The 26,955-nt window shown below is 40.2% G+C and overlaps 1 protein-coding gene across 11 annotated transcripts in view; it reads right to left on the reverse strand.

Moving 5' to 3' along the window:
• Prrc2c (proline rich coiled-coil 2C) overlaps positions 1-14,252 on the reverse strand; it is a 78,849-nt gene extending 64,597 nt beyond the window's left edge. For all 11 annotated transcript variants that reach the window (XM_071600319.1, XM_071600317.1, XM_071600316.1 and 8 more), the window contains exon 1: positions 14,026-14,252. The gene's annotated coding sequence lies outside the window, so the exon portion shown is untranslated. The remainder of the gene's footprint in view (positions 1-14,025) is intronic.
• Between the last annotated feature and the right edge of the window lie 12,703 nt (positions 14,253-26,955).

A 26,955-nucleotide genomic window follows, 5' to 3' on the forward strand; every position in this document is an offset into this window, starting at 1 on the left:
TTTTAGGAAGGCAGAGTTTGTCAAACTGATTATAAAAGCCATGAAGAAACGGATAAAACCTAGACTAGCCAAATGAAAAGAAGAATAAAAATTGAAGACTCCAGATTCCAAGACTCAAAAGCAGGAAAGACAGTGGCACTAATGTAAAAATAAGACAAATAGATCAATGGAACAGAATAATGTCTATAAATACAAATACTTGATTTTTGACAAATAAAATTTAGTGGATATTTCACAACAAACATTAACAGAGCAACTCAGCATATATAATATAAAAAACTGTGAATACCTAACACTATACAAAACTCAATGTACTCTAGACAAAATGTAAAACCTAGCTGGGCCCTGTGGTGCATGCCCAGCAGTTAGGGAGGCTGAGGCAGGAGAATCCCAAGTTCAAATCCCAGCCTAGTAACTTGGCAAGGCCCTAAGCAACTCAGTGAGACCCTACCTCTGGGGATGTGGCTCAGTGGTTAAGCACCCTGGGTTCAATCCCTAGTACAAAAAAAAAAAAAAGTAAAACCTAAAACTGTAAAACTTACAGAGAAAACATAAGAGGAAAATTTTGTGACCCTGGGTTGTATACGGGGTTCCAAGATACAGCTTCAAAACAATCCATAAAAGCTTACAAAAAGGACTGTTTTTTTAATATTTATTTTTTAGTTGTAGCTGGACACACAATATCTTTATTTCATTTTTATGTGGTGCTGAGGATCGAACCCAGTGCCCCATGCATGCTAGGCGAGCACATGGAACAGAATAATGTCTATAAATACAATGTCTACCCCATGCATGCTAGGCCAGCCTGAGACTTTTTTTTTTTTTAAAGACGCTACTGAGAACAAATGGACAAGCTACATTTGGGGACAAAAACTTCAAATATACTTCTGATAAAGGACTTTTTTTTGGGTGGTGCTGGGGATCCAGACCAGGATCTTGTGCATGCTACCTATTCAAGAACTCTACTGCTGAGCTAATCCCCAGAACTTTTATTTAGAATATATACAAAATTGTCAGAATTCAGAGGGGTGGGAGAGAGGGACAAAAACCAATTTTAAAAAATGGACATGATTTTAACAGATACTTCACCAGAAACACATAAATGGCAAATAAGCAGATGATGACTTTCAACATGATTTCTGTTTGGGAAACTGAAACCAAGATATAATACTTCTACACATCCAACAGAATGGTTAAAATTACAGAATAATTCTACCAGGTACTGCTGAAGATGTAGAAGAACTGGAACTCTCACACATTCTGACACGAATGAATAATGGCACTGCACAATCACTCTGCAGAACAATTTTGGCAGTTTCAAAAGACTAGACAACCAAATTATGGCAGACCATAAACAAACAAAAAAATGCAGTACTGATACAGCATAACAATATGTGTAAATCTCAAAATGATTATGTCGCATGAAAGAAGCTCGGACACCCTCTCCTATATATACTGTACTGTAGTGCAAGTATATCGAAACAAAAATTGTTTGTTAAAAAACAGATTAAGAGGGGCTGGGGTTATAGCTCAGAGGTAGAGTGCTTGCCTCGCGCATATGAGGCACTGGGTTCGATCCTCAGCACCACAGAAAAATAAATAAAATAGATAAAGATATTGTGGCCATTAAAAAAAAAGATCAAGAAGTCCTATATTCTTTGCTAACAAAGCCTCACTATTCAAATCTGTTAGAAAAAAACTGAGGCAGAGAAAAAGATGATCAAAGGACTAAAAATTTAGGTTAAAAACAGCATATTAGAGAAACACAAATTTAGTATAAGGGTTTAGGAGATTGCAAGGGAAGCTGGGTAATGGCAGGAAGGGAAAGGCTAGCAAGACATGAAAAGAGAGAAACCAGCAGCCCCTTGACAAGGAATAACGAAAAATAACACAACAATAGAGTCAAGATTGAGAAAGGGAAAAAAAAATCTAGAACACAGTAAGTAAGGAATCAATAAATGTTTTGTTTTATGAATTGATAATAAGAAAAAAATTCTTGTGGTTATGAAGTCAATCACTATACAAAACCATAAATGTAGAAGATAAATCCATTTAAAATTAAATCCTTTTAATAAAAGATGAATTCAAAACCAAAACTGCAAGACCATCTAATATAGAAAATGCTTCATATCAAAACAGAAAGTATACAATCATATTCTTCAGAGGAAAATACTGCTTAAAGCTTTGCATTACCATAATTTAACAAGTCAAAAAATTGCCAACAAAAGCAGGAAGGAAAAGTCAGAAATTAATAAATTAGCCCGGCATGGTGGTACACACCGATAATCCCAGCAGCTCAGGAGACTGAAGCAGGAGGGTTGCGAGTTCAAATCCAGCCTTAGCAATAACTTAGTGAGGCTCTAATCAATTTAGTGAGAAATTGTCTCAAAGTAATATATAAAAAAGTGTTGGAGATGTAGCTCAGCAGTTAAGCACCCTTGGGTTCAATCCCTGGTACCAAATAAAACCCAACAAACAAACAAAACCTACATGAAAAAATTAATAAATTATACAACAAAGCAACAAAACCGATAAACTCAAGAGCTAGTTCTTTAGTGTGTTTGGGGTAGGAAATAAACTAGCTGGGCATATAAATCAGTGGTTTACCAGCATGTGCTTTACCAACCACATGGCCCTGGGTTCAGTCAGTTCCCAGCATGAAAGAAAATAAGAGTACAGATATGTATAAATCCCACTATTATGTTCAACTATAATGCACCAATAAAAAAATCATGGGGGGGGGATTAAAAAAACGAGCACACACACTAGCCAAAAGGCTCTATTTTTAAGAATTAAAACTAAGAACTAAACAGATTATAGAACAGACAATGTTAAGAAAAGGCTTGAGAAATAAAGTTTTCTAAAATATAGGGCTGGGGATATAGCTTAGTTGGTAGAATGCTTGCCTCACATGCACAAGGCCCTGGGTTCAATCCCCAGCACACACAAACACGCAAAAAAAAAAAAAAAAAAAAATATATATATATATATATATATATATATATATATATATATATATAAAATCAAATTTGACTCAAAATAAACAGGTAAAAACAATGGAAGAAAATAAAAGCTGTTAAAAAAGATGCCCACCTACAAAAAATGTTTGGCCCAAGCTGTTTAACAGGAATTCCAATATCATTAACAGACAATTCCCATGCTTCTTACAATGAACTAATAATCTGAGCGTAACAAACTAAAGCCTATGGCCAAATCTGACCTGTGGTCTGATTTGTATGATCTATGAACTAAGAATAGTTTTTATATTTTTAAAAAATTGCTTTTAATAAGAATTATGACAGAGACTGTATGTGGAAAGCTTAAACAGACTACTATCTCATTCTTTGCAGAAAAAAATTTGCAAGACCTGGACCAAAGGAAACTGACATCAATTCAGGCCAGTCTAATATGGACACAGAAACAACAGACATACACATGCACACAAAATACAGAAACCAATTTCTACTAATGCAAAAATCTCCCAAACATAGGAAAGAGAATCCAATGATATAATTTAAAAGAAAAAAGTCTTAAGAATTTATCTAATACCAGCATATGTGTGCGAAATACACAGAACTGGGATGTGTGCAATCTTTGCAATATGGTATGTGATAAAAATTTATAACGTAAGCCAGCCATTAAATGATTCACATTTGAAACATGTTTACTGAACACTCACTATGAGCCCCCAAACCATCTGTGGTTTCACTTTGTGTGGTTTGTTACCTGTAGTCATCTGTGTTCTTAAATATTAAATGGTAAAGTAAAGAAGTAAGCAATTTGTAAGTATTCAACTGTGTGCCATTCTGAATAGTGTGATGAAATCAAGCCATCTTGCTCTGTATTGCCCAGGACTTCTAAAAATCATCCTTTGTCCAGCAGATCCACAATGTCACACGGACTCATTAGTCACTTAGTAGCTGTTTAAGTGGGAAAACAAAAACACATGGGGAGATCCCTAAAGTTCTATATTCAGAACTACTCTTCTTAAGAACCATGAAATTGTAAAGAATAAGGAAACTCGTGCTAATTTTGCTATGGTACCCTGAACTGCAAATTATAGCCACAGTGCATAAAACAGAAAAACCATTATTAAAATTACAGGTTTGGTACTATCCAAGATTTCCTGTGTCGGTTGGGGTCTTAGGAGTGAATCCCAGTGGATAAGAGGGGACCTACTCTTATGTATACTTTTATGAACTGGAAATACAAGAATGTGCCTTGATTTAGTACTAACTTCTAACATAGTGACTTTAAATAAGTAAGATTTTTTTTAGATGCGAAAAAGTATGATAGAACTGATTTACATTAGTTGATCACTAAAGGTTTCTGATATAGATTCAAAGAGGGAAGAAGACAGCTTTAAAGATGAAGAAAAAGTAAATTTATAAAGGCCCCCACCAGGTGCAGAGGCACAGGTCTGTAATCCCGGCAGCTTGGGGGCTGAGGCAGGAGGATTGCAAATTCCTGTCAGCAAAAGCAAGGCACCAAGCATCTCAGTGAGATCTTAACTCTAAATGAAATGCAAAATAGGGCTGGGGATGGAGCCCAGTTCCCTGAGTATGGGGCGGGGGGGTGGGGGGGTGTGGGCAAGTGCTGAACCCCTGGATTGGTTAGGCATGCTCAAAAACAAAAAAGCTAATGAAGAAGTTAGTAAGAAAAAGTTCAAAGAAGGCAATACCAAAGAATTATGAATTTTATCTTTGAAGCAATGTGAAACAACTGAATTCTAGAGAGAGGCTTGTTTTTTATTTAAAAAGAAATCACTCTGGCAACAATGTGAAGAATGGACTATAGGAGGCCAAGGGTCATTTTGGCCATGTTTAATCTGAGATAGATATAAAGACAACAGGAGATTTGTACAGAAAGATAAAAAAGGATAGTACAATACGATTTTTAAAACAACATGTATGTTAAGTTGGAAAACAAAAAAACATGCCAAGTATGAAAAGATCTAGAACATATCACAAATCATTGGTAGTAGATACTGCTGATCAGAAAGGACTGTGACTCTGAGATATCTAAATCTAAACAAAAGGCACACTTTACTTTCTTTGTTGGGAAAGGGGGGGGGGGTGCTGGGGATTGACCTAGGGCTCTCATGGGTGTTAGACAGATTGCTCTACTGTTGAGCTACATCTCAGCAAGAAGACACTGCTTCGGTTAAAGGAAAGCAAGGAAAAATAACAGGTATTTTCAGGAACAATGACTTGAAATGAAAAGGCTAGTTTCAAAACCAAATAAAAAAGGGAATGAGTTAAAAAAAAAAAAAAACAAGGAAAATACAAATCTATTCTCGATGGCATTTCAAAAATATCTAAGATATACAAGAATGTTAATAAAGACTACACAAGAAAGTGAAAAAAGCAGGTGATGGGTAAATGTCCTTTTTAAATTGTTATATGCCCTGTAACTTAAGAACACATGTGATTATTGAACATCACTTAACTTTCTTGACAGAATCTCAAACTCAAAATGTTTATTCCTCCATTCACTCATTCAAAATATTTATGTGGGGTCTACCATATTCCAGGCCCTGCTGGGAAAAGATTAATGAGAGATGTGTTGTCCTCATCCACTGAGCAGAGATACAGATTAGAAAAATGAGGTTGGGAGAATGGGAAAGACAGCCAACTAGGAAAACAAGGCGCACTCAAAGTCTGGTAGAAGCAGGGATATACAATATTCCCAAGACTGTACCATCAAGAATCTGACCAATGGTCAGCAGCAGCACATCTTAGGAGAGGAGCGTGGTGGGCAGCACAAAAGCCACTGGACTGAATTTAAAGCTTGTGGTGGATGGTGCCTGCAGTCCCTGCTATTGAGGAGGTGGCTGCTGTGGGAGGACTGCTTGAGCTTAGGAGTTCAAGACCAGCTGACACCACAGCAAGAGACTGTCTCCAAACCAATTCAACAAAAAAATAGAAAGATCAAAAAACGGAATTTCATAAATACAGAATACAGACTCAGCCTGTTCATATGAAAAGGTTCTAGCTCTGTTACAGTTAGTAGTATAACAGCATTACTTTATAAAAACTGCCACTTTCATAGAAATGAAAACCATGGATCTAGAATTAGGACAGTTCCTCTGCATTTTGTATTTATCACATTATGTTTTAGAGTACCACACTCTGTTCCAGGCTTCATTAAGATAAGCATCAACAAAGTAAGGCTGAATATAAAGAAAAAACTTTATTAACTGTTCAGTTACCCATAAATGAAAACAAATCATCTTAAAAGAAAACTCATAGTGTTCTCCACTTTTACAATTTGCCAGGCAACCCAAAGAACTGTGAAATGATTTGTAATTTTGCTGAAGAACAAAATTTGCATCCAATGCCATGTGGTATGCTTCTAGAAGGGTTCTTCTAGGAAACAGATATTTCTCCCTACTTGTATTGCCAGGCCCCTTTGCCCTAGGGTTGTTGTTTTCTCATTTGGGGACACAATAAATACTGTGAAGAGATAAGAACTACAGAAGTTTCTTTGTTTAAAACAAAAAACAAACAAACAAACAAAAACTCAGCTTCCTACTTAAGAATTAGGAGAGAAGCCAGGCAGGGTGGCACATGCCTATAATCCCAGCCACTTGGGAGGTTGAAGCAGGACTATAAATTTGAGGCCAGCCTGGCAACTCAGACCCTGTCTGAAAACAAGAAAAATCAAAAGGGCTGGAAATGTAGCTTAGTGGTAGAGCACCCCCCAGTACTGGGGTGGGCTCTGAAAAGAAATGATGAAAAATAAGAGAAAATGAAGAAGTGTGGATGCTACTATTTATGAATTCACAAATTTGGAAGGCTTTAGAATATATATGCTTTGTGATAAGGACTGACTATACTGACGTGACCATGAGTTGCATCCAAACAAAAGCAAGGTAGCCCCTGTTAGAAAGATAACTCAGGCTGGGGATGTTATCTCAGTGGCTGAGCACTGGTCTCAACCTTCAGTTTATTTGCTTGTTTCTCTCTCTTGAAATAACTGGGGGTGGGGGAGAGGTTTACAGGGGAAGTACCCAACAGTCAGGGGCACTTAAACCACTGAGCCACATCCCCTTCCCTATTTTGTATTTTATTTAGAGACAGGGTCTGAGTTGTTTAGTGCCTTACTGTTGCTGAGGCTGGCTTTGATTTCACGATCCTCCTTTCTCAGCCTCCAGAGCCACTGGGATTATACGCGTGTGCCACCATAACCGGCTTCTCTCCTAATTCTTAAGAAGCTGAATTGGCCAACTTCTAAGGCCACTTTCATCTGTTACAACAATTACAAATTCTAAAGTATGTAGTGACATCAAAAGGATTTTAAGAAACATTTTATTTTTAATTAACACATAATAACTACATATATTTATGAAGTACAGTATAATATTTCAATTAATATATACAATGTGTTAACAATCAGACCAGAGTTATTGGCATATCTGTCATCTCAAACATTTACCAATTTTTGCATAGGGAACATCAAATGGTTTTAAGATTACATTTGTTGCTATAATAGTGAAGCTAAGAATACCACCATATGTTGAATGCCTCTACTACAAATAGCATTACAACAAAACATTAAAAAAAAGTCATTTCTTAAAAAACTAAGCATAATATAAATAAATCTGTTAGCATTCTAATCAGAACGGTAGAAGGCTGAGCTGGGGATGTAGCTCAGTGATCAAGTGCCTGCCTAGCATGAATGAAGCCCTGAGTTCTCAGTGCTAGAGAGGGGGGTAAAAAGTAATGCTGCTACCAATCTTCTGTATGGAAAAATAACTGTTATAGAAAAGTAAAGCTGTTATGCCTACCATTTACTTGAGGTGACTGCCGGGGCACCCTTGTTGACAACCTAAAATATTTTTAATTGTTCATACTATACAACTACTTTTTGTAGAACTGTGTTTAAACCCAGCTCTGACATTAAGTAGCTAGGTTACCACAGGCAAATTACTTAATCTCAACAAATTTGTATTTCCTCACCTGCAGGCTATAATTCCCACTCTAATATAATTTTAAGATTTAATTAACAAGGCATGTGTAATAAACCTCTTAGGATAGTGTACACCACATAATAACTTATTAAATGGTAATTAATATTTTCAAAACTACCATATTACAAATAAAAAACAAGGCATAAATTGGATGTTATGATGGAACAATAAGTATTCATCAAGAATTATGAATTATTCTAAATCTTTCACGTAACTAAAGAATTACCTTTAAGGGCTAGAATTTTAAGTTTAAATTTAGAATCCCTTTCCCCAAGTCACTGACTATTCTTCTATCAATGAAATGTTGGTTTTATTATTAGAAACCTATCTTCTTTCTGTCACTTTCAACTTTCATTTTCATAATCAAGTTTTTCATAAATATAACTACACCCAAAACATATATTTTTTTCTTTTTGGTCAGAAACCCAATCAGCACATGCAAGGAATTGAGGCTTCTTCCATCCATGTTCCATAGTTCCTCATCACAAAACCGCTTTCCCTGCCTCTAAATTGCCAGAAGATTCTTATCTATAATTGGAAGATATCTTCCAATTGTTTCTGATGCTATTCTAAATATGTCCTTAATTTGTTTCCCTAACGATCCTTTCAGGGCATCCACTTGCCTCCAAAGAACCTCTGTGAAAATAGAAAAATATATTTTTTTGGGAAAATATGATTATTCTTTTGGGTAAAGAGCTGATATCTTGGAGGAGAGGAAAGTCTAAGTCAGAGCACAGGCCTTTTCAAGCGGAACATGTGCTGAGTTTTCAGTTCTTGTTGCCTCCTTCATCCTGTACCTTTGTGTAGTACACAAACTATACAACCATATAGGGCAGGCTGTACTTTCAGATCCTCAACCGGTAAAGACACAGTAAAGAAGATCAATTATTAACTTCTATAGATAACCACACTTCAATCACACAGGCATTCACCTCCTTTATGTAGACTCAAGGTTTGGAGGGACCTTCCAACTTCAATTTTCCCCTTTTGTCATGGTTCTCTTTTTCTTTAAATATAGTCAAGACTACTATCTTGATATCACATGATAGCAAACAAGATTAAATCTAAAAGATATAGAGAAACATATTTAATGTGGTTCAATGCTCCTGAGATAGGCCAAACGGGTATTACCCTTATTTCACAGATGAACATACCTAAAACTCAGACACCAAGAAACTTGCCCCAAAGTCAACAGCTGTTACAAACTGACAAAAAGGACTAAACCTAAGTTTTAAAACTTCTGGTCCAGAGTTAATTTTGAGTATTCAACACAAGATCAAGCCTCCCGACTTAACCTCTGCCCTGCGCCTTAACCTTTCATCCTCGTTACTTGACCTAAAATTCTTTTAGGGTTATCAAGAATCTCAACAAAATCCAAAGGCCACTTCTTATATATTTTCCTGAACTCTGCTACATTTGGTTTCAAAGATTCTTATTTCGCGCATTCTCTTCACAATCAATTTCTATAGTGACTTCCTTCTTCACATATTAATTTTTGTTCTTCTCATCATAGATTATCCTAGACATCCTATTACATTTCTTTACCTAAAGAAACCTACTCCTTTGCAGTTAATCATGAAAATGGTTATTCCAAGTATGTAGTTAAGACTTGAATTTATATCCTATTTCTGTAAATGCTACCATTTTCTGTTTGATGAATCCATTCCATTCCAGACTTTCATCACTTCTAACCTTTATTAACTCAAACTATTGCCTGATCCTTCATAGTATTCAAAATTTCTTACAGCAGTCATGTCCCAAAGAGGACAATGCAAAAGACTGGTGGTATAGTAGGTTATCTTATGTGGCCCAATTGGAGTATTTAAGATTATACATTTATTTTAAAACACGATAGAGGATTAGAAAAAAAAGTAACACCAAACAATTATGTAAATTTTGTTTTAAATTCACTTAATTAAAAGATAGAAAACAATTAAAAATATTAAGTAACAGATGATTTGAAGAGAACGTAAAACAATGTGAATAACTTAATTTTGAAAAATAGTGGCCACTGGGAAACACAAATAGTTTATTTTATTGGTATTGGGGATTGAACCCAGGGGAACTTTACCACTGAGCTACATCTCCATCCCTTTTTATTTTTTATTTTAGAGACAGGATCTCTAAGTTGCTTAGGGCCTTGCTAAATTGCTGAGGTTGGCCTTGAACTTGTGATCCTCCTTCCTCAGCCTTCCAAGTTGCTGTGATTACAGGATTTGTGCCAACACACCTGGCAAAATTCATGTAGCTAAGCTCTGGGTCACTGATTCAAAATCCCACTTTTACCATTTACTAGCAAAGTAACCATGAACAATCGAAATTACTTAAACCCCTTTAAATCTCAGTTTTCTAGTAGTACACCAGAGATAAAATGACCTACCTCCTAGGCTTCTTGTAGTATGGATTAGAAAAAATACTCCCCTAAAGTAGTCTTAGCTCAGTGCTTGGTACAGTTAAGTGCTCAACAAATATTAAAAATTAGAATTATTCTTGCTCTTCTTAGTCATCATGCCTTCTCTTGTAATCAACTAGGTACTTGATCCTTACTATAGATAGCTTTCTGTATATGGAGTTTCTGCACCAATTTTTCTTTATCTCTGGACTCACCTTTGTTTTCATATTTTGGTATTAACTCAAGATTACGACTTTTCTTTTTTGCAGTGCTGAGGATTGAATACAAGCCCTCACACAGGCTAGATAAGCACTCTACCCCTGACTTATATCCCTAACCCCAAGACATCTTTTCATATTACTCCTTAAGTTTGTGGACACCAAGGCAGTGGGAAACAAAAGTCCTTCCTCTGATTCACTGGGCCTTACAAAACTAAAAGGATCCTTAATTTTGCTGAACAAAACTATAAATTAAGGAAATCTGCTGCAAATGAATCTTGCAAAGCATATTATATAAACAAACTCTTTGAAGGATATGTGACATTATTCTTCCAATGGATAAAGAGGGGAAAATTGATAGAATATTTCCTTTGCTGTAGCAAGACATTCATCAGTTAACCTTAGTTATGGATCTATTCTTTGGTGTTTCCAACCCTCAATCACTCAATAATGTATACCAAGCTCTATAGACACCAATCATCACACAAGGTGATGAGGACGTGGAAATAATTCACTAAAGGAAAACAGACTAATATGGGAACACAGAGGGTAAACAGAAAAATTACTAGTAGCATGCTACATAATATCCAGCAGTTTTTTGGTTTTTTTTGTACTAGACTTGCTCCACAAATGTTATATCTCATCCTCCTTTAAAGGGAGACAGTGGCCCCAAAACATGACTGGCATTACTTTAATTTGCAGCAAAATAAGGATTAGAACTATAACTGAAAAGAGGTTTATATTTAACTGTTCTAGGGAGAAAACAATAGAAAAATTTATTTTCTATAGAAAATTTGATCCACAAAGATGTTCTGACTGGTATTACTGAGGAATTTTAAATGCTATGACTCAGAAAACTAACATTAACTCAGACTTCTAAGTAACAATTTAGACTGAGATAAAATTTTCATTCTTACCCTATTCATAAGATGACAAGCCTTGTATTACAGAAATGAAAGTATGTTAGTCATAATCGACAAAACTTTTGGATCTCCTTTACTTTAAGAACACAAGTTCTCTACAAATTTATGTAATTAATTCACCAATTTTATCAATCACCAACCCTTGTTTATCACAGTATGACTTAAACGGGATAAAAACACAAGTTAGCTGACTTACAAGCTGAAACTGTGCTTGGGGGAGGCACTCAGGGATATTATAAAATCTTCAAAGGCATTTTACCAGTAAGGAGGTGGGTAAAGAGATAGGGGACTGGAATGAAGCAAAAAAATTTCACAAAATTTCATTTTGAGCAAGATACCCAGTACCCTAGGGATATTTACTGTAGAGCATGAAGAAATAAAATTCAGTATGTAAATGTAAAGAAAAGGAAAGAAAGAAAAAACATTTACGTACCAAAGAAAGATACATGCCATTCTGCTTGGAAGAGAATATTTTACCAATATTCTACCCTTCTCCCTCCAGTATTACTTAGTAATAAATCTCTTTACTCAACAGAAAGGGCTAGTGTTGTGGCTCACTGGTAGAGAACTTGCCTCATATGTGTGAGGCACTGGATTCAATTCTCAGCACCACATATAAATAAATGAATAAAATAAAGGTCCATCAACAACTAAAACAAATGTTTTTAAAAAATTCAAAGTCTTTGAGCAGTACTATTATCATCATTCCCATTTTATTGATGAGGGTATTTTTCTACCAAAAAATATCACATAAAATTATATGTGATAATGTAGAGCAAAAATCATCTCTACACACTGGACAGGCCTTTAAAAAAGTAAAGAACACCTAAAAGTTGGCTTCTACCACCCACAAAGTAGATATAACCCATTTTTAACACCTTGCAACAGTAACCTTCACATGCAACAATGTTCATATACTGAAGTCAGCTAAAGAAAAACTACCAGCTAACAGTGCTGTCTTATTTAGCTATTTCAGATTACAATTTTACAAGGAACAAGGAGGCATTTGGTGCCTACAGCATTCCCTTTGGGTTTACAGTATGGGCTTGAGATTATACACAGTACCACCAGTTACTGCTAAATGACCTTTGTGAAATTCCTTTCATTTCTTCACCTGCAAATTGAGGATAAAAGCACCTCCCTCAATGATTTTTAAGAATTAAAAAATACATATAAAAGGCTTATTACCCGGTTCAGTAGATTGTAAAAGGGCAACTGATGGTGAAGGGGGAACAGTAATACTTAAGTTCATCAGACTTCCCATCCCCTCAAAAACATAAAGCCTGTACTCCAAAAATTCCGTTATAAAAATAGGAGTTACTATTTTACCACATTTAAAAAATACAACTCAAATTCAACCTACTCCTGATTTCTTAGGGTATCAGTGCATTTGGGGCGAGCCAGAAAAGATGCTGCAGTGCATCTATGACACACACCTAAAAATGGCTCCACTCACAGCAGCATCTTAATTACCAACATAGGAGGTTAAATCTACTTTTTAAAAAAATGTTGGATTTGAGATTTGGTAGGCGCTTAATATCACCTTATCCTTTTTATTTGCAGGAGCAAGCTATCAAGCACTTAATCAAGAATCCTCCGATTATTCTGGTGCATTCCAAATGAAAATCCTACAGCAGGGCAGCCTCCGGTACAATTCCCAAGTACCCAGTAGAGGTATGAATCTAAGAACCCAGGCTGAAGACCGGCCAATGCGGAAATCCGGGTAGCTTCAGAAGCCTGGGAACAGTAGATATTTCAGACGCTCAAAAGATCTTAAGTTAAAATAAATATACGTCCCTTAAAAGTAACTGGACAGGCTCCTCTTGTGCAAAGGAAACCAACCCACCGAAGTCCTCCTTAGCCCGCACGCTCTTTTCTCCGATCCTAAGTGGCGCCTTTACCCCAACAACAATAGTGTAGTATCGGTGCTATCTCAAGACAGGAAGCAGCCGAGTGGGATCCACCTCGCAAATTAGGGGGATGGAGCGGCCTACCTCGAGCAAGAGCAGCCCGAACCCTCCCAAGGAGCGGGGCGGCCCGTCCCTAGCGGAAGTCGGGCTGCAGCCGAGTCCCCGAAGAGCCTCTCGCCGAATCCGGTCCTGAACCAGGGCTCTCCCCACCGCCCTCTGCAAAGCCTACCGTCCGCGCACACCAAGGCACGGTGCGGGCCTGGGGCAGCCCTCGCGCCGCGAGGGGACGCGGCCTCCACTCGGCGGGCCGCAGACCCCCTGCGCTCATCGCGGCGTGCGCACTCCCGCAGGGCCCGGGCCGGGGAGGGGAGCGAAGCGCGGCCGGCAGCGCTCCCGCAGCGGACCGCGTGGGGCGGGTCTGGCTCCGGTTTCCCGCTCCGCGAGCAGGCCGACCTCCCCGGACGCGGAGGCGATGGCCACCGAGGTGAAAGCGGGCGCCCGCCCCCCGCGGCCCGGTCTGGATGCGCTCCCACGCCCCAGGCCGCCCCACGCCGGCCCTTCCCGACCGGGCCCTCTTTGATCGCGGCCCCGCCGCCCTCGCTTTCCTTACCCGCCAGGGTGAGTGTCAGGTTAGCACAGTTCGAGCGGCCGCCGAGCTCTGATCAAGGGAAGGGGAGGGGGACTTGGGGTTGGGGGGGGTGGCTGGAAAGGCCGCCGGGCTGCGAAAGCAGAGACTGCGGACGGACAAACCGCCAAAGCACTTTCGCTCCTTCCCGAGAGGGAGAGAGTGAGCGAGAAAAAGAAGCAAGATGGCGGCTAGCCAGCCCCTACGTGCTACGTCATGACGCTACGTACGGACGGCAACTCGCAAGACCGCCCTCCGGCGCAGATCACGTGACGCCTCCGTGGCGGCCCGACGCTGATGGAGTGCAACGGTGCCTCCTTCTGGATGGAGGGAGTTCCTGCAAGTGTAGTCATCTTTGCAGGCTGTATCTGTAACCTGGGAGGATTCCAGAAACCTTGAGTTGACTACAGTTACAAATTGGCATGCCTCAGTGAAATGATGCCTGTGGTGTCTTGTGGATAGGTATGTAAATTGGTCCAACCAGCACTGTGGCAGAATGTTCCCCGTGAGGTAGGGAGCAAGCAGAGAGGGCATGGTGTGCAGGGAGTTTTCAGAGAGTGGGAAAAGCCACCTTAGTGTGAGGAAGACAAGGAGCTCTCTCCCGGGAGCGCGTTGTGATTATGGACGTAAAATAAGCCCTTCGGTCTATCTACACGATTTCTCTGACGACGTTCAGCTCTTGGGTTCAGCGAGCTACAGAGAAGATGGACAGTAGTGCTCACCGTGCTGGGTTTTGCCAGGCGAGTGCAAGGTGGGGAGATGAGGGCACCTGGAAGTGACTGTAATGATGACAATACCGCATCTGGAGTTGGGGGGGGGCACAGTTTACAGTGCTAACAGTGCTGTCTTATTTAGCTACTTCACTTTACAATTTTGCAGTGCTATAAAATTGTGAAATTCCGGGATGGGGATGTGGCTCCAGCGGTGACGCGCTCGCCTGGCATGCGCAGGGCACTGGGTTGGATCCTCAGCACCACATACAAATAAAATAAAGATGTTGTGTCCACCGAAAACTAAAAAATAAATAATAAACATTTAAAAAATTCTCTCAAAAAAAATTGTGAAGTTCCTTTTAATTCCTCAAATTTCATTTCCTCACTTGCAAATTGAGGATAAGAGCACTTCCCTCAGTGATTTTTAAGAATTAAAAAATGCATATAAAGGGCTTATTACTGTGTTCAGTACATTATAAAAGAGTAACTGATGGTGAAAGGGGAACAGTAACACTTAAGTTCACCAGACCTCCCATCCCTTCAAAAACGTAAAGCCTGTTTAGTGGCAGGGCACTTCCCTGGCATGCTTGAGGCCCTGGGTTCAATCTCAGCAAACCGCCCCCACCACCTCAAAGAAAAAAAAAAATGTAGTGAATCTATGGTGGATGGGTAGTATTGTCCAATTTGTAAACTGAACTGTCTTTGATATATTTTAAGTCCAAGGACTTCTTGTCACCTGTTCTGCTTTGAGCCATCTTCCGACTTCCACACCAATGGCTGGTGTACTTTCATGGGAATATCACTACAGCAATCTAATTATAGTTAGAATAAAGAAAATAATAGGTAAAAATTGATATTGATGATTTTTTTTTTCTGGTGCTGGGGATCAAACCCAGGGCCTTGCTAGAAAATAGTTAAGCAAGTGTTAGCATTGAACTCCTCCCCCTCCTCCCCCTTAGTGATCATTTGAAATGGAAAAGCTGGGCTGATTGGTGTCAGCAGGAGAAAGCCTGCTGGCTGTCCCCAGCAGTATCCACAAGCATTATATGTGAATTTCCCACAGTCTTCTGGGATGTGGTCTAGAATATCCTGGTCTTAAGATGTCTTTCTTGAACAATATAGAACACCTCCAACAATCAACTGAGCTTACATTAGCCAAAATAATGAGATATACAAACAGAATATTAATTTCTTAATTTTCAAGAGCTATAATTTATATAGCTGAGTCCTCACAATTGCAAAGCCAGTGCATTTTCTGTACAGCCAAACATGCTCAGGAAATGAAACATCGGAAGGCGCTTGATGAGCGTAGATTCAGAACAACTGGAGTTGTATGAATAGACTTTCCTTGATTCATCTATTTTTTGATTCATCTATTTCTAAAGCAGGATGATTTTTGTCCCGAAGGTAGAAATGTGTACTCAATTTCCAGTGGTTGCAATTTCCTACATTGATCTCCAATATACTAGGGACGTCATGCTGTGCTCTTCACTTAGGCTCCTTCCCTCCTCATCAGCACCTGACTGGCTGCCAGCCCTGAAGAGCCCTGTATGTTCCTTCCTCTGTTTCCATAGCTACCTCTTAGCACTATTCTTTCAATAAAAATCAAGTTGAAGTTAAGTCAGACAAGCTTGTGTTTTAAAGGTGGTTTTGCTTATTTCTGTCCTTACCCATCATATATAATCTTAAAATTTAACTCTCAGAAAGCAGTCTTGTTCCTTTTATTTCCAACTTCTTGACCAAAAAATGTAACAGCAATTTCCATGAATTGGTACAATGTCAAAAGCCAAACAATACTTTTTTTTTTTTTGGTACCAGGGATTGAACCCAGGTGTACTTTATCACTGAGTCACATTCCTGGCCCTTTTTGTTTTTTATTTAGAGATGGGGTCTCACTGAGTGGCTTAGGGCTTTGAACTTGCAGTCCTCCTGCCTCAGCCTACCCAGCTGCTAGGATTATAGACATGCACCACCACACCTGGCTCCAAACAATATTTTTTTAAAAAGTACTTTGTTTTGGGTTATTTGTACTACTGCTAACACCCAGTCAGTGTAGATAAATTTGTCAATGAAAGTGTATAACAGATTAAATTAAAAAGTCATCTAATTTCCAATACAGCTTTTTAAATGATAATTTTAGGGTAACACGATCAACTGGTAGTGTGAAATCAGGCAAATTAGTTTCTTACTGAAAACAAATTGATTCTACAAACAGTATGACCTGTGCGTGTGAGAGAGAGAGAGAGACAGAGAGACAGAGAGAGATATTGAGATTGCAATTGTCTGGCTTTATTTGCTAATGGTTTTATTAACTTTCTGTCTTTCTCATTGGGATTGATTGCATAAACCTGTAGGCACTGAAGATTTATGGGACAGTAGGTTAAAAAGAATCAAGAAGGATTATCCTTATTAGTAACAATGTTTCTTAAATGTTTATGTATGTGTGACAATTTTGGTTTCTTTTTACCAATGGCCCAGCAAATATTATTTAGTAAAACCGAAGCATGATAAGACTGAGATAATGAAATCCATAATGCCCAAATGCAGCATGAAAATGTAACCTAATTTTATAAATGTCAACAGATGTTGTGAACCTGCAAATGAAGAACAATGTTTTCATTGCTTCAAAACACTACCTTTTGCCAACCTGTAAGAAGTTAAATAGATTGCAATATATATGCTATATATATAATTTTACACTACATATAAAGTAGGATAAATATTTTTATTTACTAGTTTATTATTATTATTTTTTAAAAATATTTAATTATTTATTTATTTGGTGGACACAACATCTTTGTTTGTATGTGGTGCTGAGGATTGAACGCATGCCAGGCGAGCGCGCTACCACTTGAGCCACATCCCCAGCCCCACTAGTTTATTATTAACTGGCTCAGCAAACTCTTTTTTTTTTAAGAGAGAATTTTTTTTTTTAATATTTTTATTTTTTTTTTTAGTTTTCAGCGGACACATCATCTTTGTATGTGGTGCTGAGGATAACCTGGGCCGCATGCATGCCAGGCGAGCGCGCTACCGCTTGAGCCACATCCCCAGCCCTCAGCAAACTCTTTTAGTAATTGAATAAAAGATACATTCGGGCTAAAAATCATTCATCTCTTATTCATGTCATAAGTTAATATATTCCAAATTAGCTGTGATTTACTGTTACCCAAATTTTCTAGGAATTTTCTTATCTCAGAGAAGCTAAGTTTTGGGACCTCTGGGTCCTGAGTCAAGAGGGTGTCTGTTAGTGAGCTAGAACATTACCTGGAATATTTAGTCACCGGGAGCTGAAGGAGGCAGGGAGGGAGGAGATGGAGAAACACTTTGTTGGTTTACAGCTTTGCCTTAGGCTGTGAGTCTAGTTCCTGAGTCAGGAAGTGAATAATGGTAGGAGATCAGGAGGGAAAGGTCCCAAAAGGAGAGGTGTCCTTCCAGCAAATGGTAGAGCAGAAAAAGATTATGAGGAAAGTGGTCAGTTGGTAACTGTAGGTAAGGGAATGAGAACTTCTTTCTTTCTTTTTAAGAACAGAAAATAGAAATGGGAGATGATGCTGATGGATATGAGTACAGTGCTCCTTACCTACTTCTGAAATTGCAATCTGCCTGTATTTTGAATAATGTCTAGTGGAAGAGAAATTTTTATGTGTTAAAAGTAATCCACAGTCCATGCCTACTTCATGTTTTTTTTTTTTTTTTTGGTTTGTTTATTTCTTTGTATTCTCCATTCTTTTTTCTGCTGGGGTTAATTAAACAGTTTTTCAGAGATATTTCTTTGAGTTGCTGAGATCTCAGTAAGATAATTGCTTCACATGGGAATTAGTACAGAACTCTGTGGCATAGGATACTGTTAACTTCATACAGCACAGTGTATGGGTAGAAAGAAGAGAGAAAAGGAACAGTAACTGAAAGAATGAAGGAAAAGATTCTCTCAGGCATGGTGGTGCACGCCTGTAATGCCAGTGACTTGGGAGGCTGAGGCAGGAGGATCACAAGTTTGAGGCCAGTCAAGAGGGTGTCTGTTAGTGAGCAACTTAGCAAGATGCTATCTTCAAATAAAATGAAGTGCTGGGGGTATGGCTCAGTTGTAAAGCACCCCTGGGTTCAAAACCCAGGACTGCAAAACAAACAAACAAACAAACAAACAACCCCCCCTCCCTCAAGTATTTATCAGCCCAGGTTAATTGCAGTAAAATTCCTAATTTCAGTATTCAGTACTACCTATGTGAAACTTTTAATTGGAAAGTTTCAGTCACTTAAAATAGTGCCATCTGTTAGGTCACATGTGACCATGCCACCTGCTCAACCTTGAGAATATGCCAGCGCAGTGACCAACCATTCTGGTTTTTCGTGGGTCTGTCCTGGTTTGCACTGAAGGTGCCCTGACCCAGGAAACTTCTCTGTCTGGAGCAAAACAGGACAGTTGGGCACCCTGTGGTGCCCAGGGAGGTGGAGACGTGATCCCGGGCTCAGGCTTCTCTCAAGTTAGAATCTCCTTTTGTGTCTGCTGTCTGCCTGAGAAAATGCTCTTGCCGGAGACCAGTGAAGGGAAGGGACCCCCTCTGAGAGCTGAGAAGGCCCTGTTCATCCCAGGGGTAAGTCAGGCTGCACAGGGTGAGAACTTAGGCTTGAGGAGCCCCAGGGCCACCGTGGGACACACTGTTGCTCCCTCTGCCGTAGGTTCTGTGTTAGCTCCTTCTACCTTGTTATGGCTGCCCCCCGCCTTTTTTCTTTTTTTTTTAAATTTGTGGTTCTGGGATCACACCAGGGCCTCCCACGTGCTCTGCAAATGCTGTAGCCCTGAGCCACCAGCAGTAGCGCCACCAGCCCAGCTGCCAGTTATCCGGTGCTTGCTGGGGTCAGCGCTCTGCGAACATTTTGACATATTTTGCACAGCAGCTGGTGATTCACATTTTTTTAATTTTTTTTTTTTAGTTTTCGGAGGACACAACATCTTTGTTTGTATGTGGTGCTGAGGATCGAACCGGGGCCGCACGCATGCCGCATGCCAGGCGAGCGCGCTACCGCTTGAGCCACATCCCCAGTCCCGGGATTGCCGTATTGATCAAGTTAAGCCAAGTAGAACTGAAGTGACTTGCCTGGAGCTCATAGCTCTGATCAGCACTGGAGCTGGGTTTGAATCGAAGCCAGCTTCGCGTGAAGTTGAGGCCTTCATCCACTCTCCAGTCTCTGAGTCGTCCTGGAAAACAGTCTGGGTCTCTGTCTCAGGGTGGGGGCAGCTTCCTTGCTTGCCCTAGGACATGGCGCTTCAGTGACTGATGCTCTTTCTCTACCCATAGAGTCCTATGACTCATGATCTGTGAGGGTGAAATCCGTGAGTCAGATCCTGTTACCATAACAAAACACTTGAGATAATCAATTTAAAAAGAGGACAGCTTTATATTGGCTCATAGTTTGGGAGGTTTCAGGTACAAGTCAGTTGACCTGTTGATTTGGAATTGAGGTGAGATAGTCTGTCGTGGTACCAGCTCGGGGCCAAGAAAGACCTCACTTCTGACCAGAAGTGAGAAAGAAGAGCAAGAATGTGGGGTCCTCACATCCCCTTCCAGGACACATTCCCAGGACTGAAAGGTCTCCCACTAAGCCCCACATTTTAAAGGTTCCATCCTCAATAGAACCAAGCTGGGGACTAAGCCTTTAACATACAGGTCACTGGGGGACATTGATACAAACCAATGTCTCAGTGACCGAACACAATTTTGATGTGCTTGTTTAAGAAGTACAAAAAGATGGAGATTTGGGCCTACTTTTTCTTCTGATAGATGCAGGGTCTCTGGTTTAATTCCTAGGTCCTTGATCCACTTTGAGTTGAGTTTTGTGCATGGTGAGAGATAGGGGTTTAGTTTCATTTTGTTGCGTATGGGTTTCCAGTTTTCCCAGCACCATTTGTTGAAGAGGCTGTCTTTTCTCCAATGTACGTTTTTGGTACCTTTGTCTAATATAAGATATCTGTAATTATGTGGGTTAGTCTCTGGGTCCTCTATTCTGTACCATTGGCCTACAGTCTATTTTGTTGCCAATACCATGCTTTTGTCACTATTGCTCTGTTGTATAGTTTAAGGTCTGGTATTGTGATGCCACCTACTTCACTCTTCTTGCTAAGGATTGCTTTTGTCATTCGGTGTCTCTTATTTTTCCAGATGAATTTCATGATTGCTTTGTCTATTTGTATGAGGAATGTCATTGGGATATTGATTGGAATTGCGTTAAATCTGTTTAGTGCTTTTGGAATTATGGTCTATATGTACAATATGAATTGTAATGCATTTTGCTGTCATATATGACAAATTAAAATTTGAAAAAATGAAAAAAATAAAGAAATAAATTAAAAAAAGGCTGGAGATGTGGCTCAGTGGTTAAGCACCTGTGGGTTCAATCCCTGGTACCAAAACATAAAATAAAGTAAAATAAAATATTTTTTTAAAAAGTACAAAAAGAGGGCTGGGGTGTGGCTCAGCAGGAGAGTACTCACCTAGCACCTGTGAGGCATTGGGTTCAATCCTCAGCACCACATAAAAATAAATAAATAAATAATAAAGGTATTGTGTCCAACTGCAACTATATATATATATATATATATATATATATATGTATGTGTGTGTGTGTGTATTTTTAAAAAGTACAAAAAGAATATACCTGAGCAGCTGGGCATAGTGGTGCACACCTCTAATCCTAGTGACTCTAGAGTCTGAGGCAAGAGGATCATAAGTTCAGGAGGATCATAAGTTCGAGGACAGCCTTGGTGTTATGGTTCGGATGTGAGGTGTCCCCCAAAAGCTCATGTGTGAGACAATTCAAGAAGGTTTAGAGGAGAAATGATTGGGTTGTGAGAGCCTTAACCCAATCAGTGAGTTAATCAGTCCCCTGGTGGGATTAGCCTGGTGGTGACTGAAGGCAGGTGGGTGTGGCTGGAGGAGGTAGGGCACTCGGGGTGCGCCTTGGGGGGGATATATTTTGTATCTGGCAAAGGGAGACCTCTCTTTCTGCTTCCTGATTATCATGTCAGCCACTCCCCTCTGCCACGCTCTTGCGCCCATGGTGGTCAGCCTCACCTGAAGTCCCACGGAATGGAGCCAGGCTGCCTATGGACTGAAACCTCTGAAACCGTGAGCCCCCAATAAACTTTTTCTCCCCTAAAATTGTTCTTGTCAGGTCTTTTGAGTCACAGCAGCAAAAAAAGTTGACTAAAACACTTGGCAACTTAGTGAAACTCTGTCTCCCCCAAAAGAGGGGACTTGCTTGAGATGCAGCTAAGGGTAGAGAACATCCCTGGGTTCAACCCCCAGTACTTCAAAAATAAATAAACAAACAAACACGAATAAATACTATTCTTTGTTAAAAGGTCAGCACCAAAACAAGTTACTTCAAAAAATATTGTTGCTTGAAATAATTAAAGAATCACGAGTAAGTTGGTCTAGCTTTTCATACAGTAAAAACACGGAAGTGATTACGTTACTGATTTGAAGAGTGAATTCAGTCACTTAAAATTCAAATTGAACCAACAGTTCAGCAACGTATTAATAATTTATCTATCCAACTTCATCAGTGTTGTGAAATGAGGGGATGAGAAAGACTTTAAGTTTGCATGGGGCCTTACAAATCTAAGTTCTAAGTACTTGTTTGACATTTTGATCTTTATCTAAGGTCAGTGGACTAAAGAAAAATCTGGACTCAAAGATTATGATAATGATTTTTTCTCAGCATCCAAACTTGTGAAATGGTGAGCCTTTCCCCGGGAATGGGAATGGAGGAGAACAGTGTCCTTGATGAACAGCAGTCCCTTGCCTGTCTCTAGCAGTGGGCTTCTGGGCCAGCCCTTGGTACTAACTGAGGGTTACTAGGATGAACAGCCTTGCTAACAAATCACAGCCAACTGTGGTCATCTTATATTAGGAGACCTTTCCTTAAGTCACTTGGGGACAGTTTGGCTTAAAGACTGCTTCAATCTTCCAAGTGATTTTGCAAAGAATGTTATTAATTTGCAGAAGTGACTAATGACAGAAGTATCACCTTTTAAAAGTAGATCACAGAAAATGAATAGAAATTCTTTTTTAAAAAAACTGTATTTATTTTAATTAGGTATTCATGACAGCAGAATGCATTTTGATTCATTGTACACAATTGCAGCACAACTTTTCATTTCTCTGTACACGATGTAGCATCATCGTGTATGCACAGGTGGGTGGGGAGGGGAGCTGGTACGGGGGCAAGAAAGAATGGAAATTCTTTTTCTTTTTCTTTTATTTTTTTAGTTGTAGTTGACACAATACCTTTATTTTATTTATTTATTTTTATGTGGCATTGAGGATTGAACCCAGGGCCTCGAATGTTCTAGGCGAGCACTCTACCGCTGAGTCACAACCCCAGCCCAGAATGGAAATTCTTAATCCATTCTTTTTTTTCTTTCTTTCTTTTTTTTTTTTTTTTTTGAACTGAGGATTGAACCCAGGGGCACTGAACCACATTCCCAGCCCTTTTTTATATTTTATATAGAGACAGCGTCTTGCTGAGTTGCTTAGGACTGAGGCTGGCCTTGAACTTGTGATCCTCTTTCCTCAGCCTCCCAAGCTGCTGGGATTATAGGCATGTGCCACTGCCCCTGGATTCTTAATCAATTCTTTGAACTACATGTTTACTATTTGTAAATGTCGTATGTCATAAATTCTTTATTGGTTTTATTTTTAATATGAGGCATTGGTTTTATATTTACTATGGGAAATTTAACGTAATGTACTTAAATTACTATTTCTTTCAACAATTATTTATTTAGAAGCTTTGATGTACCAGGACTGTGTCAGCCTAAAGAAGACATAAAAATGAGTGGGATAGGCTGAATAGTTTTGCTAAGGAGTTTGTCGTCAATGGGATGAGAGCGGGTGAGGTACACAATGACAAGCAATTATGAATAAAAGTGATGCATTAGTGTTCTCCAGAGAAACAAACCAATAGGAGGTGTGTGTTGGTGGGGGTGGGGGTGGGTGGGGGGGGTGGGGGGGTGGGAGGGATTGGGTTTAAGGAATTGGCTCATGTGGTTTATGGTGGCTGACACGTCCAAAATTTGCAGGTAGGCCAGCAGGCTGAAGATCCACAGAAGGACCAATGTTATAGTTAAAGTCTAAAGGACACTAGGCCAGAGAATTTCTTTTTAGGAAAATTCAGTCTTTTTTTTCTGTTAAGATCAGACTGGACTGGGCATGGTGACACACTCCTATAACCACAGCAGTTTGGGAGGCTGGGGCAGGAGGATTCAAAGTTCAAAGCCAGGCTCAGCAATTTAATGTGCCCTAAGCACATTAGCAAGACCCGGTCTCAAAATAAAAAGTACAAAGGGCTGGGATGTAGCTCAGTGGTTTAGCACTCCTGGGTTCAATCCCTGATTTAAAAAAAAAAAAAAAAAAAAACACGTTCCAGAATAAATTTTTGGTTTTTGGCACCAGGGATCGAACTCAGGAGTGCTTAAACATTGTGCCAAGCCACATCCCCAGCCCTTTTTATTTTTTGTTTTGTGACAGAGTCTTGCTAAGTTGCTTAGGGGCGGGCTAAGTTGCTGGGGCTGGCCTTGAATTTATGATCCTCCTGCCTCAGCCTCTGGAGCCTTTGGGATCATAGATGTGCGCCACTACGCCCATCCCGAATGATGTTTGATCAAATATCTGGAGGCCATAGCCCATCCAGGTGGTTATATAAAATTAACCATCACAAGTTGAAAACTTATCAACTAAGCTCAAAGGAAAGCCCCTAACCCAGACCTTCATGGGGGGACGGTGGTCAGGGAGAGGAACGGTAATAATTTAATAGGCATTAGGTACACACATGTGGGCGTGGACGTGCAGGTACCGCAGGGCGTGGGAGGGCAGCACTGGGGGAAGGAAGACAGTTGCTTTTCACATACAGGGGGGTGAAGAATTTCCAACAGAGGAAGCATCCTGTGTAAGACCCCCAGAAAGCCAAAGCGACTTAGAGAGTGAGAGAGAAGAGGGAGAAAGGGATAAAAAGCAAAATATCAAAGTAATCAGAAACCAGACTCCAAAAAGTCTGCTACTGAGTCTGTATTTAATGCCGAGGGTGAGAGGAGCCTTTGGGTAGACTGAAAGTGGGCTTCATGTAGGCTGGGTAGAATTTGTGAGTTCTGTTGCTATCACACAGGAAATGCAGCTTGGGTTGTACTGTTCCTTGGTGGGCTTTTTCCCAGCAGGTATTAACCAAGCCTGGCCTGGGGCATTGGCGCTGGGTGAGCGGCAGGAGACATCGGGCTCCTGGGTGGGGTGCTTATTCCTGTGCAGTGAGGAGAATGTTTGCTGACACCAGCACCGCTCTGGTCACAGGCTCTGCTGGTAGTGAGAGGACTGGTAAGGTGGATTGCTGCCATCAGGGTGGACAGCAGAAAGCAGGGCCGTCTTCCTCATGTCCTTTTTTATATCTGCAGAAACCTCCTCTCTACCATTTTAAGAAATTGAAGAGTTATTCTTGCGACGTCAGGTTTCTGAAGCACCTCCGTAGGTCTCAGACACTAGCACACTAGCACAGAGCCTGCCTGGCACCTTTAGAACCTGAACCATGCAACCTGAGAATCAGTGTTCCTGTCTCAGGGGTGGGACACTGCTGTGCTGCCCAGGTAGCTGTCCCTCTGTGAAGGAGTGGCTGATGTTACTAGGAATGGCCCTCAGCTGGGGCACCTCTGGAGACAGCCTCAGCCAAAGACAGCTGCCCAAGGTCACGGCTGCCCCCAGAGGCATGCTCTGAACAGAGACTGATCTGTGTGGGAGTGAGGCTGCCGGGCTCTCACCCCTCTGAGGAGCATTCTGAAGGGTTTCAGAGCTCCACGTGGGGTGGGCCGAGACCTTCCTGGGACAGCATCCCATACCCGCTTCTGTGTCACACTGCTTCCCTCTCTCCCCTTGGACCTCAGAGCACTGTGAAGTTCCCTCTGTCCCACGGGGAACTCAGCCTGCAGTGCTGTCCTCTACCCAGGTGACTCCAGACAGCAATCTGGAAAACCCTGGCTCCGCGCTCCCTGAGCAGCCTCCGGATCCCGTAGCTTCTCAAGTCCTTGTTTCCATTCCAGTTGCCACCGTTTTACTCCAGGTCACCAAGGTCTGTCATTCAAGTTAACTGTTTGGGTGGCTGCTTGATTGTCTTCCTGTCTTTACCTTTATCTCTATCAAAGTGACTTTCTTCTTATAATTTTATCATGTTTAATGGACTTATTGAGGTATATTTGATGTTCCATAGGCTGCATATGTTTAAAGTGTACAACTTGTTGATAGATTTTGAGTTGATAGATTTTGAGTTGATAGATAGAGTTGATAGATTTTGACACATGTGTACAACTGTGAAACTAACACAATGAAAATGATAATATCCATCAGTAAGTGTATTATTTTCAAATTATAGAAGCTGTGCTCTCTCTCTCTCTCTCTCTCTCTCTCTCTCACACACACACACACACACACACACACAAACACGAAGTAAAAACGGAAATTCTCTCTACCCTCCCTTAGGATAATCTTAAAATTCAAACCCAGAAAGGTTCTTTCTTGCCTTAAATGTATTTCAGTTACCTCTAAATAATGACAGGGATTTTTGCTCAAAGGCCTGGAGTGTCTGCCAGCCTGGGTGTGGGTGAACCCTAAAACCAAATCATGTGAGGCCTTGTCTGCGGCCTCTGAGCCTTTGCTGTGCTCTTGGCTTTGCCTCGCTTGCTCTTTTCCACCTTGAATTTTCTTCAGGACTGATATTTGATTGGCCTATTTTCATTTAATACTTCTTTAATATTAATATTTTAATAATTGATAGTTAATGTTTATCGACTGCTTGCTTTTTCTTTGTTCTGTGCTTTCTATACGCCATATCTCTTAACCCCCATAAAATCTATAATTGGTATGGCAATCCTTATGTTGAAGGATGCTGGCTTTACAATACAACTACCCCCTGAATCCTTAGACTTAGCTGACTGTTTTCTTTCACCAAAACTTTGGTCAAGTTCTGCGTCCACTGCTTGAATAGACTTGACCTTGGGCTTCCCTCTCTGCCTTGTAAAATCAATTTGAGCAAGAATCCCTCTCAGTTTAGCAAAGCCCCTCCCCCTTGGATATATGACCACCATATCTTGTCCCCGTGGCCTGCCTTCAGCAGCTCAGGGGTCCTATCAAGGTGGTTCAGCAGAAATCCCCCTTTCCTT

Source organism: Marmota flaviventris, chromosome 12 (assembly GCF_047511675.1).
Source record: "Marmota flaviventris isolate mMarFla1 chromosome 12, mMarFla1.hap1, whole genome shotgun sequence".
In the NCBI taxonomy this organism is placed as follows: domain Eukaryota; kingdom Metazoa; phylum Chordata; class Mammalia; order Rodentia; family Sciuridae; genus Marmota; species Marmota flaviventris.